This window comes from Hibiscus syriacus, unplaced genomic scaffold (assembly GCF_006381635.1).
Source record: "Hibiscus syriacus cultivar Baekdansim isolate YM2019G1 unplaced genomic scaffold, ASM638163v2 tig00110384_pilon, whole genome shotgun sequence".
Lineage (NCBI taxonomy): Eukaryota > Viridiplantae > Streptophyta > Magnoliopsida > Malvales > Malvaceae > Hibiscus > Hibiscus syriacus.
This window is the reverse complement of record NW_024062715.1, coordinates 4540527-4555357: the sequence shown is the minus strand read 5'-3', so window position 1 is coordinate 4555357 and position 14831 is coordinate 4540527. Positions and strand designations below refer to the sequence as shown.

Below are 14831 nucleotides of genomic sequence, written 5' to 3'. Positions count from 1 at the left end.
AGGAGACCACTCCATCTAGCTTCTCCATATCCGAACAGTGGAGTCCATCTAACATTATCTTTATATCATTAAGCCAAAGGTTCGTAGCAACAGGACATTCTTCAGCTTCACCATTGAATTCAGTAGCTCCTAATCCTTTCAATTCTTTTGCTACATTCATCATTTGAGTTGAGCGAGTAGGAGGTTGGAAACGCATTCAGGATAAAGTCCAACATTCTGAAAAATACATCTTGATCTTGTACAAGCACTCCCAAAGGTGCCTGTTCTTCACCTTGCCTGGCCAGGGCAGGTGAAATATTTCTCCCTTCTAGTCTTTCATCTCCCGCTTCACTTCGGGAGCTCTCGTGTTTAGACATCTAATAAGACATAACCATATAATTCTATTAACAAAACAACATACTCGTTACTTTATCAGATTAGAAGTTCTCACTATTTTGTTGGCATATACACATTTAAAGACCTTTGGACTTCGATTTATGCCAGAATCGGCTAAATCATAACTCTGATACCATTAAATGTAACACCCCCAACCTGTACCCAACTCGGATACGAATCCAAGGTGTCACATTGACTTTTCAAAACGTTTACTTTTACAAAATCATTGAAAATTTAAACTTTCATTAAAATAATAGTGAAATAATTTACATAAGTACCATCAAAATAGTTACAAAATCGATCAGAACGTATGTGATTTAAACTTTGATTACATGCCAACATAATTACTATAATAAAATGACATGATGTTTGAATCACTTTTGATTTGATCGTATTCAAAAGAGATGCTGCCTTGATAGACCCTAACTCTGATCTTCATTTTCTTGGTACCTATATGTGAAACACTCACACGCTAAGTCACAGACTTAGTGAGGCTTAATATGAAAATGTAATAATGAACTCATGAAACATGCAATCATCACCATATATCTACTCAACCATAACATATATAATCATGCATTGTACAAATAATAACATGTTATCTTATAAGGTATTTAATTCTTATTATATCTTTCATGTGCCCATGTAAATTATTGAGAACTTAAGGTATGCGAGTATATTAAGGTTGTGAACATATGCTGTCACCACATCTCGTATAATTTGCCACTGAATGGCATATAAATTTCCCCGAAAGATCTCATATATGTCCCGAAGGACCTCGTAGAACCCTCAACTCTTGGAATGCCAACTATACCCACAGTTCTCATATCACATAACATGGGCTTGAATATTTATATGTTTCATATGTCCATATAATCACTAATTCATTACATATTCATATACTCATATAACTCATATCATTTCTCATGTAATCACATATGTCTTATCTCGTAACATATATCATGTGTGTATATAATCATTTATCTCATACCATATAGTTTATGTTTGTTCCTTTATGTTCACATGAATCACATAACATATATTAAACATATAAACATATATCACTTATGCAAGTACTCATAATGATCATAACATATGCATGTTTATAACTATTGAACCATGAAATTTAAACATAGTAAATAGACTTGTCCCAAGTCTTGTTTCCATAAAACAACATCGATATTATAGTATGTACTCAGCTTAGCCTCACTTAGTCCAAATCAACTTCTATAAATCGTTATCCCTCGTTCGATCGATTTTAACTCCTCGACTATTCTGGAAATTGATTATGTTTGATATCTACACTAATGTACATTTGATACAAATATTTGAATTCTAAATCTTATGAATCAATCATCAATAATATGAACTAAAAGAAGTACCAACTTCACATTTTCACTCTGAGTAGTATCGGTACCCAAGGTATGGTACCGATACTTCCCTAGTCGTGGTATTGATACTGAGCCTTGGTATCTATACCCTTTCCCGATTCTGGAATCCTTAATTCAAAATGGTATCGATACTTTCCTTATGGTATCGTCGATACTACCCTTTAGGTATCGATACTCCTTGAATAACTTATCAAATTTTGGCTTATGGTATCGATACTGTTCAACCAATATCAATACTCCTACTCCAAATATCACTCGTTTACATTTGAAGTATCGGTACTGGATGAATCAATATCGATACTTCTAGCCCAAAAGTCACTCCTTAAACCCAAAAATTTACCAATACTCTCTTAAACCTTCTATTTTGAACTCCATTTTTATGAGTAAACTAGACTACATATTGAACTATGTTTTGATATAACAATTTAAGGCAAAATGGTTTTTGCACTTGAATTAAATTTACAAAATATTTTTGGACTTAATTGAATTTATTCAAAGTTTTCAAATGTTTCAAAAATAATTCAAAGTCCATTAAAATCGGATTTGAGCCAAAATGCTAAAGGGTGTCAAAGTGCATCCATGCATCCCTGCAGTGCATCCATGCATCCCTGCAGTGCATCTATGCACCTGCACTACTGCATCTATGCATCATGCAGTGCATCCATGCACTCAAACACCGAATGTAATTAGTGCATCGATGCATCCTTCTGTGCATCGATGCATCCTTCTGTGCATCGATGCATTAAGGCCATGCATCCATGCATCAAGGCTGCAACGGCTAGTAACGGCTAGTTTATTTGAATTTAATGAAGGGGTATTGATGCACCATGATAGTGCACCGATGCACCATGTTATGGGCAGCCTTTTTTAGTAGAAAAATCATCCCCAAACGGCTCTAAAACATCCCCAACGGCTATATACAACATCAAACACATTCCAAGCTATAAATACAAGCTAAGGACACTTGAAGAATAAAGAGAACAACTATCTAAGCAATCAAACACAAGAGACGAGTTTTTCATTCTTATTTCATCTTTCTCTTGTAAATATTTTGTTCTTGTGAGCTCAATCTTGTAAACACCTACCTTAGAGAAGTTTTCTTGTTTACATCTTTTATCCTTTTGTAAAGGGGAAAGGTTCTAGCTTATCCCGTGTAAAAGCTAGGGAAAGGTTCTAGTTTAGCCCGGAAAAACTAGGGAGTTGTAAGGTTATCTCTTTGTCCTCAAAAGAAAGAACAAATTAGTGAATTTGTTGGAAAATCCTTGGAGATGAGCTAAGATAGTGGATGTAGACTTTGGTTAAGAAAGTCGAACCACTCTAAATCGCTGTGCAATTTTCTATCTTTCAATCTCCTTACTCCCTAAACACAAAACGTTCCGACCCCTCTTTGCAAACCTTTCCGGTTATCGATTTGAGCTTCCAAAATCCCAACAATTGGAAACAGAGCCTAACTCGTTAAGAAGGTTTAACCACCTTGAGACGATCCTAGAAGAAGCTCTACCAATTCCTGACACAACCGAGAAGATGGCTTCCACCTCCGGCTCGTTCCACATGGAAGACTACCTACCAACGGACAAGCCTCCATACTTCAATGGAGTCAACTATCATCATTGGAAGAAATTAATGAAGGTATTCATCCAATCCAATGATCTTGATGAATGGGAGATAATCGAGAACGGCTACTCTTCTCCAAAGAAGAAGGAGAAGAAGAAGAGTGACAAAGAACGGAAGAAAGCTCAACTTAATGCCAAGGCCATGCACATGTGTTTTGTGCATTTTGTCATGAAATCTATGAAGGGGTTTCTTTATGTTCAAGTGCCAAGGATCTTTGGAATAAGCTTGAGGAAATCCATTGAAACAAGAAAGAATAACCAACAAAGGTGGTGTCTCTAATGGCTCGTGAAGAGCCCGAGGTATCTTCTAACTCAAATGAATTTAATTTATATACGTTTGATGAGTTACAAGATGCTTTTAATAGGTTATATTCAGAGTTTGAGACCATGAACTCTAAATATAAGAAAATGATTTCAAAATTTAAAATCGAAAACGATTTTCTTTTGAAAACAAAAATAGATTTTGAAAGCCAAAATGAAATTTTGAAAAAGGATTTAGAGCTTTCAAAAATAAAAATTGAAAGTTTTGAAAAAGAAAATCTTGATTTAAAAGTTAAGCTTGAATGCTTAACAAAAGAAAAAGAAATCATTTTAAATAATTCATTTAGTTCAATAATGACAATATGCTCACATTGTCATTATCATGGTCATAAGGAACATTCTTTTCCTTTGAAGAAAGGAAATCGTTTTAAAATTAGACAAGTATGGGTTCCGAAAGGAACAAGGGGCATTGAACCTAACGTCCAAGGATCCAAAGCAATTTGGATACCAAAATCAAAATAAATATCTCTTGTAGGTGTGTGGGAGCAATGGTGATGAAAGTGATGATATTCAAGATGCTCTAGCCACAAATGAAAAAGGAATGGGTAACCTCTAAACTTAATGCTTTTAATTTTGGTTATTTGGTTGCTCATTTGATTTTAAGCATGCATGAGTTTTGGTTTTAAATGATTATGCATTATTGTTTAATCTCATGTATGTTGAAAAGATGATTATGATGAACATTTTAAAATTGTAACGATTTTTCATAATTTTTAGTTCATCATAATAAAATTTTGGTCAAATTGGTTTTTAATGCAAATGATATCTCTCTAACAATTGATATCAACTTCTCAAATGTTTTGATTTTATAAATTTTTGACCTAAATTTAAATTTTTATGCATGTGGTTTAAATGAAAATAATATCTCTCTAACATTTGATATCAAAATTTTCAAATGCATAACATTTTTGGAAAACTTTATGCATATGCGCTTAATTTCAATAATCGATATTGCATAAAGTATTTTAGACTTGGATGCATTGAATTTCATGTTCTACTAACATGTTTGTTATTCTTCGTTGAAATTCAATTTTGTTTAAGTGTCATGATCCTAAAGCTAAATTTTGTTTGGAATGCATTTATTGAGGGGGAGCTTTGATTTTTCAAATGATTTTTAAATGTCAAATTTACTACTTACTCTCCAAAGTTATTTTGAACTTCAAAAATTGAATTATTTTTTATATAACAAAAAGGGGGAGAAGTTTGGTTTGAAAAATTCAATTTCTTAATGAAAAAGGGGGAGCTTAACATTTTCATATATTTTCCAACAATTGGTAAAAATTGATATCTTTTTCATTAAACAATTTATTAAGGGGGAGTTTTGCCAAAAATAATTTTTTAAATGTTTTGTTATATCAAAAAGGGGGAGATTGTTGAACTATGTTTTGATATAACAATTTAAGGCAAAATGGTTTTTGGACTTGAATTAAATTTACAAAATGTTTTTGGACTTAATTGAATTTATTCAAAGTTTTAAAATGTTTCAAAAATAATTCAAAGTCTATTAAAATCGGATTTGAGCCAAAATGCTAAAGGGTGTCAAAGTGCATCCATGCATCCCTGCAGTGCATCCATGCACCTGCACTAGTGTATCGATGCATCATGCAGTGCATCCATGCACTCAAACACCGAATGCAATTAGTGCATCGATGCATCCTTCTGTGCATCGATGCATTAAGGCCATGCATCGATGTATCCTGCCATGCATCCATGCATCAAGGCTGCAACGGCTAGTTTATTTGAATTTAATGAAGGGGTATTGATGCACCATGATAGTGCACCGATGCACCATGTTATGGGCAGCCTTTTTTAGTAGAAAAATCATCCCCAAACGGCTCCAAAACATCCCCAACGGCTATATACAACATCAAACACATTCCAAGCTATAAATACAAGCTAAGGACACTTGAAGAATAAAGAGAACAACTATCCAAGCAATCAAACACAAGAGAAGAGTTTTTCATTCTTATTTCATCTTTCTCTTGTAAATATTTTGTTCTTGTGAGCTCAATCTTGTAAACACCTACCTTAGAGAGGTTTTCTTGTTTACATCTTTTATCCTTTTGTAAAGGGGAAAGGTTCTAGCTTATCCCGTGTAAAAGCTAGGGAAAGGTTCTAGTTTAGCCCGAAAAACTAGAGAGTTGTAAGGTTATCTCTTTGTCCTCAAAAGAAAGAACAAATTAGTGAATTTATTGGAAATCCTTGGAGAGGAGCTAAGATAGTGGATGTAGACTTTGGTTGAGAAAGTCGAACCACTCTAAATCGTTGTGCAATTTTCTATCTTTCAATCTCCTTACTCCCTAAACACAAAACCGTTCCGACCCCTCTTTGCAAACCTTTCCGGTTGTCGATTCGAGCTTCCAAAAATCCCAACACTACACTTACTCAAATCATTTTATATCCATATTAAACATCATTATCTTCAATATCTCATCCTATACCTTGAAACCAATAATCTTACTAAATTTACAACATGTTCTAATTTCATTTCTAACACTTCATTATTCTAATTTAACTGATAACAAGTCAAATTTAATCTCAAACTTCATTTACTAACCCCTTACCATAATTTCACTTAATCACCTCTTATATTAAATCATTTCTAACTCCTTCATGTTTTGGTTTTAAAACAACTTAAGCTTTCCTTAAGCTTAAGTATCATATAAAGAACATAAACCAAGATTAAATTTAATAAATATTCAACTAATATGAAACTCACTTTTCCCAAATAGCTTTCATGGGTTGAAGAATGAAGAAAATGAAGAGTTTTCTGGAAACTTGATTTTTGGCTTCCACTATCTCCAAGTGGTTATAATATAACCATAGCCAAATTTTTAATTCATTTACTTGTCAAATAACCATTTTACCCTTCCATTAATCATTCTTTTCTATTCAATCCTACACAAAATTTTCTATATAAGTCCTTGAACTTTTTAATTTATCTATTTTAGTCACTAAACTCTAAAATTTTACAATTTGGTCACTAACCTGATATTTGAGATGTTACAGAATAAATGTCAGAATGTGATACTTTCCAAGTTCACAAATATACGTTTCTTAATACTAACCGCCTTATATAACCGAACTTGTCACCTTCAAGGAGCATGAAAATAATTAAAAAACTTGTAATTTCTCAAAGGTTATTTATTTATAAAGACCCATTTCACCATTGTTTTATTTCATTCACCCTCTTCTTTCAAAACAAAGTTCCCAAATTTTCTTAAAGACACTAATCTCTCTAGGCACTCAAGATACCTCGACCGTCGTTGCTCTACTATTTCGACCACCACCCACGATGGCCGAAGACCTAAAACTTAACCCAAAAAATCCTTCTCAACCCCTTGTGTCGAAATACCCCCAAAACTCTAAATAACCCATTAATCGACGTAGATCTAAGAACAAAGCTTCTTGATTTTACCTTTTACAGCGTCGTTTAGTGTTCCAGTCATCCCCCTCGGTGTCTCAACGGTATTTCCTCTCTTCACGAGCAAAGCTAAGTGCATCTTTTCCTTTGATTTTATCAATTTATTTTGGGTATTTCGAATAAAAAATTGATTCCTTTCTCGGATTAGTGCAAGGGCTTAAATAGCTACGATGAAGGGGTTTAAATCTGATGACCATGATCTTTGGAAATCCCTAACATCACAGGATTTGGGTTTCATTTTTGGTTATTTCCTCTTTTCTTTCTTGATTCACTCTTCAAGGGAAAGTAATATCCTTTGTATGTAGGGAATGTTACCTTGTTGGTTTGACTGTTGCTTCGATTTGATATTATTACACATTTTGAGTCGATTTTGATTTCGGATAGGATTTATTTCATTCCTCTTGCTATTTTTTTTGGGTTCGATTGTGTTTCGATTTGTAGCCAATTTTACTCTCTGATTATTACTCACATTTGGAGTTATTATTACCGATGCGTGGTCTTCACGTACTGTTTAATGGCTGATTGGCGACCCTTTGATATCCCCTGATGAGCTTGTGGTCGTTGGATCGAAGATCAGATCTAACGAATGTGGTGTTTGTGGTACATGAATCATAATGTTAGGGTTTTAAACCCTAGTATACTTGCAATCTGAGCCCTTGATTGCCTTTGTGATCTGATGGTTGTGGGTAATACGGTGCTGGAAACTTCGTCTAAACCCTAATTAGTTTAGGCTTACATGCATAGGCCTTCCTTAATGGACACCGATAAGACTTGCTTGTTGGGTTAGGCTCATGCTTGGTTGAGCCTTTCGAACCCTTGTTGGACCTTGAACTCAATTAGACTGGATTTGAACTGAATTTACACCTTTGGACCTGAAATAAACAAAACAAAAATAAATAAACAATAATAAAAATAATAATTATTATTAATTAATAATATATACTATTATATATATATTGAAACTATATATGTATATGTTTTCAAACCTATATATATATACACTATAAAATGGGTCTCGACAAAAATATGTGTGTACATAAATAAATGAATATTAAAGTGTTCTTTAAAAGCAAAAGGAATGTTGAAAGATGTTGACTTTGAATTTGGCTCAATGTGATTGCTTTGAATTTTTTTATCTCTTATCTTCACATATGACTTGGAATCCTTTTTATATCTCTTCTTTCAATTCTAGCCGTTTGGGTTGTTGTAAGAGTTAATAGATCCGTTGGGATGAACTTTTTCGCAATAAATGCTGCCCAGATGCCTTGAGTATCGATACTACCTGCATTAAATACAAAAAATCTATCTATTGGGGAGAGGGAGTTTTAATACCCCAAAAATTTACTTAGTGACCAAAATGTAAATTTGAAAGTTTAGTAGTCAAAGCATAAATTAAGAAGTTTAGGGACCAAGATTGTAATTTTCTCAAAAAGAAATTTTATTCCATAAATGAATAGTTCATCCCTAATAATGGAGTTACTATGGAATTCAAATTTTGATATGGAGTTTGCATAAAAAATTATGAAGTGATAAAGTTTGATAAAATATTCGTATAATTGGATCGAATTGAAAATTTAAGAAAATTTGATGATGACATTTAAAGGTTAATAATGTCATTTCCATATTCTTAATCAGTATAATTTAACATGGATTATTGAATGTAAGTTATTTTTCTATGTTAAATCAAGATCTTTGAATTAAAGTGACTAGATTGTTATTTTTGGAAAAACATACAGGCAAAGATGGAAACTAATAAAATATTATTTTATATTTACATGATGAGGTAATAAATAATGTCACGGTAATGAAAAGTGGAAATTATCATATTTCATTAATGATAAATTGATAATTTCTAATTAAATAAAATTTTAATTAATTTAATTAGCTTTATAAGATAAAATTAACAGATTTTTTGTTAAAAAATCAAAAACTCTCTTCTTCTTCATCTTTTCTCTAACTGTGGACTCCATGGAAAGGTAAGCAAATTGTTCTTTTTCATTTTTAAGTCATTTTGTTAGGTTTTTGGATTAAGACATGAAATACAAAATTAACCTACATCAAATTCTCTACAAGTTAGTGTAAAATTTCATGTTTTCATGCTTGGAGTGATGACTTCATGAAAATGGTGATTGAAAAGGAAGTGGAAATTTGATGATTTAAGGATGGATTTTGATGTTGGTGATGCAGTTGATTTATTCCAAGCATGTGTGATGATTAAAATCAATTGGAAATGTTTAAAGATGAATTTGGTTAAGGTTAGGGTTTATGGAAAAGCTTGAATTTTGATTGTTTTTTATATGGAATTGATTGAGATTGCATATAAATGATGATAGAAACTTAAATTAATGCATATATGTTCATTTGATAAGCTAATATAATTAGTGAATAAGCTAAGAATGCAAATTAGTGAAATATGCTTAAATTAGTGATTTGGACAGTAAGTTTATAAAATCTCCATAAATTCTATAAGAATGATTAGAAGATTTTATTATACTGTTGGATTCATATATCAGTTTAGTTTTGCTTAAAATAAATAGATACTGATTTAGAAGTGTATACAAAAAATATAAATTTTTAACAGATGATAGGTCAGAAATAGGGTAACAGATTATGCTCAAAACAAATGATTCTGTAAGTTGGATTAGAAAAATTGTCATAAATTATACATGTTAAATTAGAAAAAATGTCTTATATGGTTGGATTTGTATTTGAGTCTAGTTTCTAATGGTACAAACAAATAAATGTACAAATAGAATAATTTTGGAGCGCATAGATTAATACAAAATAATATTTCTTTGAGGGTAGTGCAAACTGCCAGAATATGAAATTATGGTAAATCATGCATTTTATGATACTCTTATGATATGTTACGTGCAAACTGCCAGAATATGAAATTATGGTAAATCATGCATTTTATGATACTCTTATGTTATATGTTACCTTAAATGTTTGAAATGAGCCAACTTCATTACATTGGCATGATAGTTATGATATTTATTACATGATGAATATGATGTGTATATGTTAAAAGGAAAGTGATTGATGATGTTGTTCAATGCACTTTTTCTGTATTATTTGGATATGTTAGTATCTACAGGCACTTTTGATAAGTGAATGATCTATGATCTTGTTTTAAAAGCCCTTTGGATGTATATTGAGAATTCTTGGTACAATTGGCATACCATGAGGTGGAGTGTTTATCGATCGATCTTGTATCAGTGCAATTATGCACTCCTGTACTAGTGCATTTGTCCACTCTCGTATTAGTACCAATGTGTACTTATGAATTAGTGCACTCCTGATTCTAGTATATTTATGTACTCTTGTATTCATACCATTACGTACTCTTGTATTAGTACATTTGTGTACTTATGTATTAGTGCATTTCTGCACTCTTGAATTAGTACCATTGTGTACTCCTGTATTTAGTACATTCGTGTACTCCTGGCACTATTTGTGCAATTATGGGATTCATGATGTTTTGACGTTGTGAACCCATCCCGATTATCAATATAGTGATATTGTGTTTTACAATACCTATACTTCAGTTTAGCATTTTCGAGTGTAATTATATGAGCCAATTTTGAGTGCATATTACGTACACTCGATGAGACTTACGTACCTTGTATTTTCAGTTAGTATACATTAGGCTATGATTTGAATATATGAAAAGTACAAGTTATATAAGTCGAAAATAGAAAAGTACAGAATATATGATTGAATGACTACAAGTGTTTTATTGATTACTTGATTTGGCATTATATGCCTTAAATATGACTATGCTTTACTTTAATTATTTGTAACGCCTCACTAAGTGTATACTTAGCGCGTGATGGTTTTCACGCGTAGGTAAAAGAGAGCAAGTGGAATAAGGAGTTGAGCTTGACATCAATCATTGAAGATTACTTACCGATAATAGTAATGACATCCTATTGTATTTTGATTTTCTAGCTGGCATGTATACGAATAATAAATATTTGTAAACTATTAATATGTTAACTTGGTCATGTTTTTGAATTGGAATAGAAAATCTCCGATATGATTTTAAAGAAATAAAATTGTACTAGTTTTCGAATAGTAAATGTTTCAAGTAGTTTATGTGATATATCTGACTCGTATTCGGGTATAGATACGGGAAATGGGTGTTCCAGGAGTATCATATTGATCAAGGGAGTATAAATACTAATATCAATATTGGAAGGAGTATCGATACCAAAATAGCTTACTAGAATTTTCATAACACAAGGAGTATCGATCCTGCTTTATATTTTTAAGTTATTTGTATCGATATTGTATCAGTACCACATGAACATTATCAATATTGTTCTTCCAATATCGATATTGATGGATTAAAAATAATTTTTAACTCGATTAAAATTTGAAACCCTTTGTAAAAATGTTTGAAAAAAAATTTAGTATATGGCTCAATTTTTCAATAGAGTAAGGAGTAAAAATGAAGTTTTTGACCTTAAAAAGAATTTATACATTCGGATGATCGAATTGAATATAATCTTAAAATTTCTTTAAAATATTAATTTTTTTTGTTATATCAAAATATCAAATATGTTCAACACCAGGAGTGGAACTAGGAATTTATTATAGCGAGGGCTAAAATATTTTTTATAAATACAATTTCTTTTAATTGAGGGGATTTGATATATATTTTTATTTTTAAAAATATATATTATATATATTAATTAATAATTAAAAATATAATTGGCGGGGCCAAGGCTCCCCTTGCCCCTTGGTTCCGCCACTGTTCAATACATTACCTTGTGTTCAGTGGCACGTCAACATTACATTACATTATGGTGACACGTTAAAATTACCTTTAAGTTTTTAATGACGAATACCAAAATGAAATTTAAACTAAATGTTAAGTATGATTTTGAAACAAATGTTTGGCTACCAAAATGAAATAAAAGTAACAATTTAGGTTCTAAAATGTCATTGACCCTTTTTTAGTGATGAAATACATTAAATGATAAAAATGTAGTAATTGATGGAAGGGAAATTAAGAGTAAATTGCATGTTTGGTACCTTATTATTTTTGTTTCATTTTGGTTATCCAACTATTATTTTTTTAAATAATATATAGCGTTAACTTTTGATTTTATTTTAATCAACCACAATTAAAAAATTAACTAACGATTGATGTGTTATTTTCTTTACTTTTCTCAGTGATGAAATCATTTTATCTTATGGTGACACATTAATATTACTATAAATTTTTTAACAGTGAATAACAAAAAATAGACAAAACTAAACGTTATGTATGATTTTATAATTAGGTGACTAAAATAGAACAAAAATAATAGTTGAGATACTAAAAATATAATTTACCCTAAAATTTAAATGAGAAATGGACAGGACATGGAGTAACGTGCACGCTACAGACAAAGCGACAATGTTGAAAATGATCCAACGGAGGTGTTCTTCCGTTGTGTAGATTCAATGGTGGTAATGAAGAGACTAAAGTGTCCTGTGGAGATATGATTCAACACTGCATTTATGACGTCTACCCTACTAAGATTTTAAACAAAACACCTGAATGTTCATTAGCTTCTGTATTTATTGTAAGCAAATGGAAAAACTAGAAAACTCTATTCAGTTAAAAAAAATAACCATCATGAGCATAGCGACCATGTTAATGACGTGAAAACTGAGGTAAAGTTTTGGAGGGTTAAAGCTAAAAGATATTTTTAAAACGACTTAAATTAATTTTTAGAAGGATCAAAAGTGTAATTCTTTTGCTCGATTAAAGGGTTAAATTAAATGTTTATCATAATGTAGGGACTAAAAGTGAAATTTACACATTAACTAAGGACACAAGTCAAGGACATTGTCTACCCTTGATGACTCGTCATAAGGTTTGTTTCGCAAACCTTCGTACATTTGCCATATGTGTCGAACATGGGCGAGGAAATAAAGAGTTAAAAAAGTTTACAATGGGTTGCTGTAAAAGCACTCTCAAAAGAAAATTTTATCCATGCAATCGTAAAAGGGATAACATCAAATTAATTCCTTCGCCCTTGCCAAAAATATCTCCCTTCACCATAAATTAACTACAATCTTACTCCACCCATCATCCCTCTTGTTGCTCCTTCCAATCAACCCACCATGTCAACCGCCGACAACATCCGCCGCCGCCACATCTTGGTATTCCCCTTCCCAGCTCAAGGCCACATGCTCCCCCTCCTCCAGCTTGCCCACCGTCTCTCCCTCCACGACCTAACGATCACCGCCATTGTCACCCCCAAAAATCTCCCCTACCTCTCCTCCCTCCATCCTTACATCACTCCCCTCGCCCTCCCTTTCCCTTCTCACCCTTCCATCCCTCCCGGCGTCGAAAACGTCAAAGATCTCGGCCATTCCGGCAACCTCCCAATGTTCAACGCTCTCGCCAAACTCCACGACCCTATACTCCACTGGTTCAACTCTCACCCCGACCCTCCTGTTGCCATCGTCTCCGATTTCTTCCTCGGTTGGACCCAACTCCTCGCCGATCAATTAAACATACCCAGACTAGCTTTTTTCCCTTCCGGTGCCTTCTTCGCTTCCATCGACGATTACATATGGAACTACGTCGAACAACTTAAACAGTTGGATGAGGTAGAGATTTCTCCTTTGCCCGGTTCCCCTGTTTTTAAATCCCGTCATTTGCCTTCTTTGTTTCGATTGTATAGAAAATCCGATCCCGACTGGGAGTTCGTCAAGGATGGCAAGCTTTTAAATACCAAGAGTTGGGGTTTCGTTTTCAATTCTTTCGAAGCCTTGGAAGGCGAGTACATTGATTATTTCAAGAAAAAGCTGAACAATGACCGGGTTTTCGGGGTTGGTCCGCTTCATTTGTTGGGTCTAGGGGGTCTAGGGAATTCGAGTTCGGACCCATACGATCGGGTGCTGACTTGGCTCGACGGGTGCCCAACGGAGTCCGTCCTGTATGTCTGTTTCGGGAGTCAAAAGCGGTTGAAAAGGGACCAAATGGAAGCTCTGGCCATGGGGCTCGAAAACAGTGGCACCCGATTTGTCTGGGTCGTGAAATCGGATAAACAAGAAGATGGGTTTGGAATTGTGCCCGATGGGTTTGAGGAGCGGGTGGCGGGTCGGGGTCTGGTGATAAGGGAATGGGTACAGCAGTCGTCGATACTGAGTCACGACGCGGTGGTGGGTTCCTGAGTCATTGTGGGTGGAACTCGGTGTTGGAAGCGGTAGTGGGTGGGGTGATGATATTGGCTTGGCCTATGGAGGCTGACCAGTTTGTGAATGCGAGGCTGTTGGTGGAGGGTCTGTGGGTGGCGGTTAGGGTGTGTGAAGGTGCTGATTCGGTTCCCAACTCAGATGAGTTAAGCCGAGTGATTGGTGAGTCGATGAGTGGAGTGAGTGGGTTGGAGGGTACGGCGCGCAAAGAGTTGAATCTACAGGCATTGAAAGCAATCACTACGGAGGGAAGCTCCGTCAGGGATTTAGTTAAGCTGGTTACTGAATTGAGCCAACTTGGATCCCACCAACATAAAGATGTTGATGATTCCAATTAGATACACAAATCTGTATGAGCTCAGCTATGTAACATGTTTTACTATAAATGCTTAATTATACTAATGTCTTAAGATGATGATCTTCCTATTTCTAAGGTTTTCTCTTTTTTGTTATTTAGTAGAGTAATGTTGTCTGTGTTTGATTGAACAATAATAGTTTATGTTTCTT

General features: G+C 33.6%; 1 pseudogene; it reads left to right on the top strand.

Moving 5' to 3' along the window:
- Positions 1-13146: 13146 nt before the first annotated feature.
- Positions 13147-14831, top strand: LOC120122099 (annotated as a pseudogene).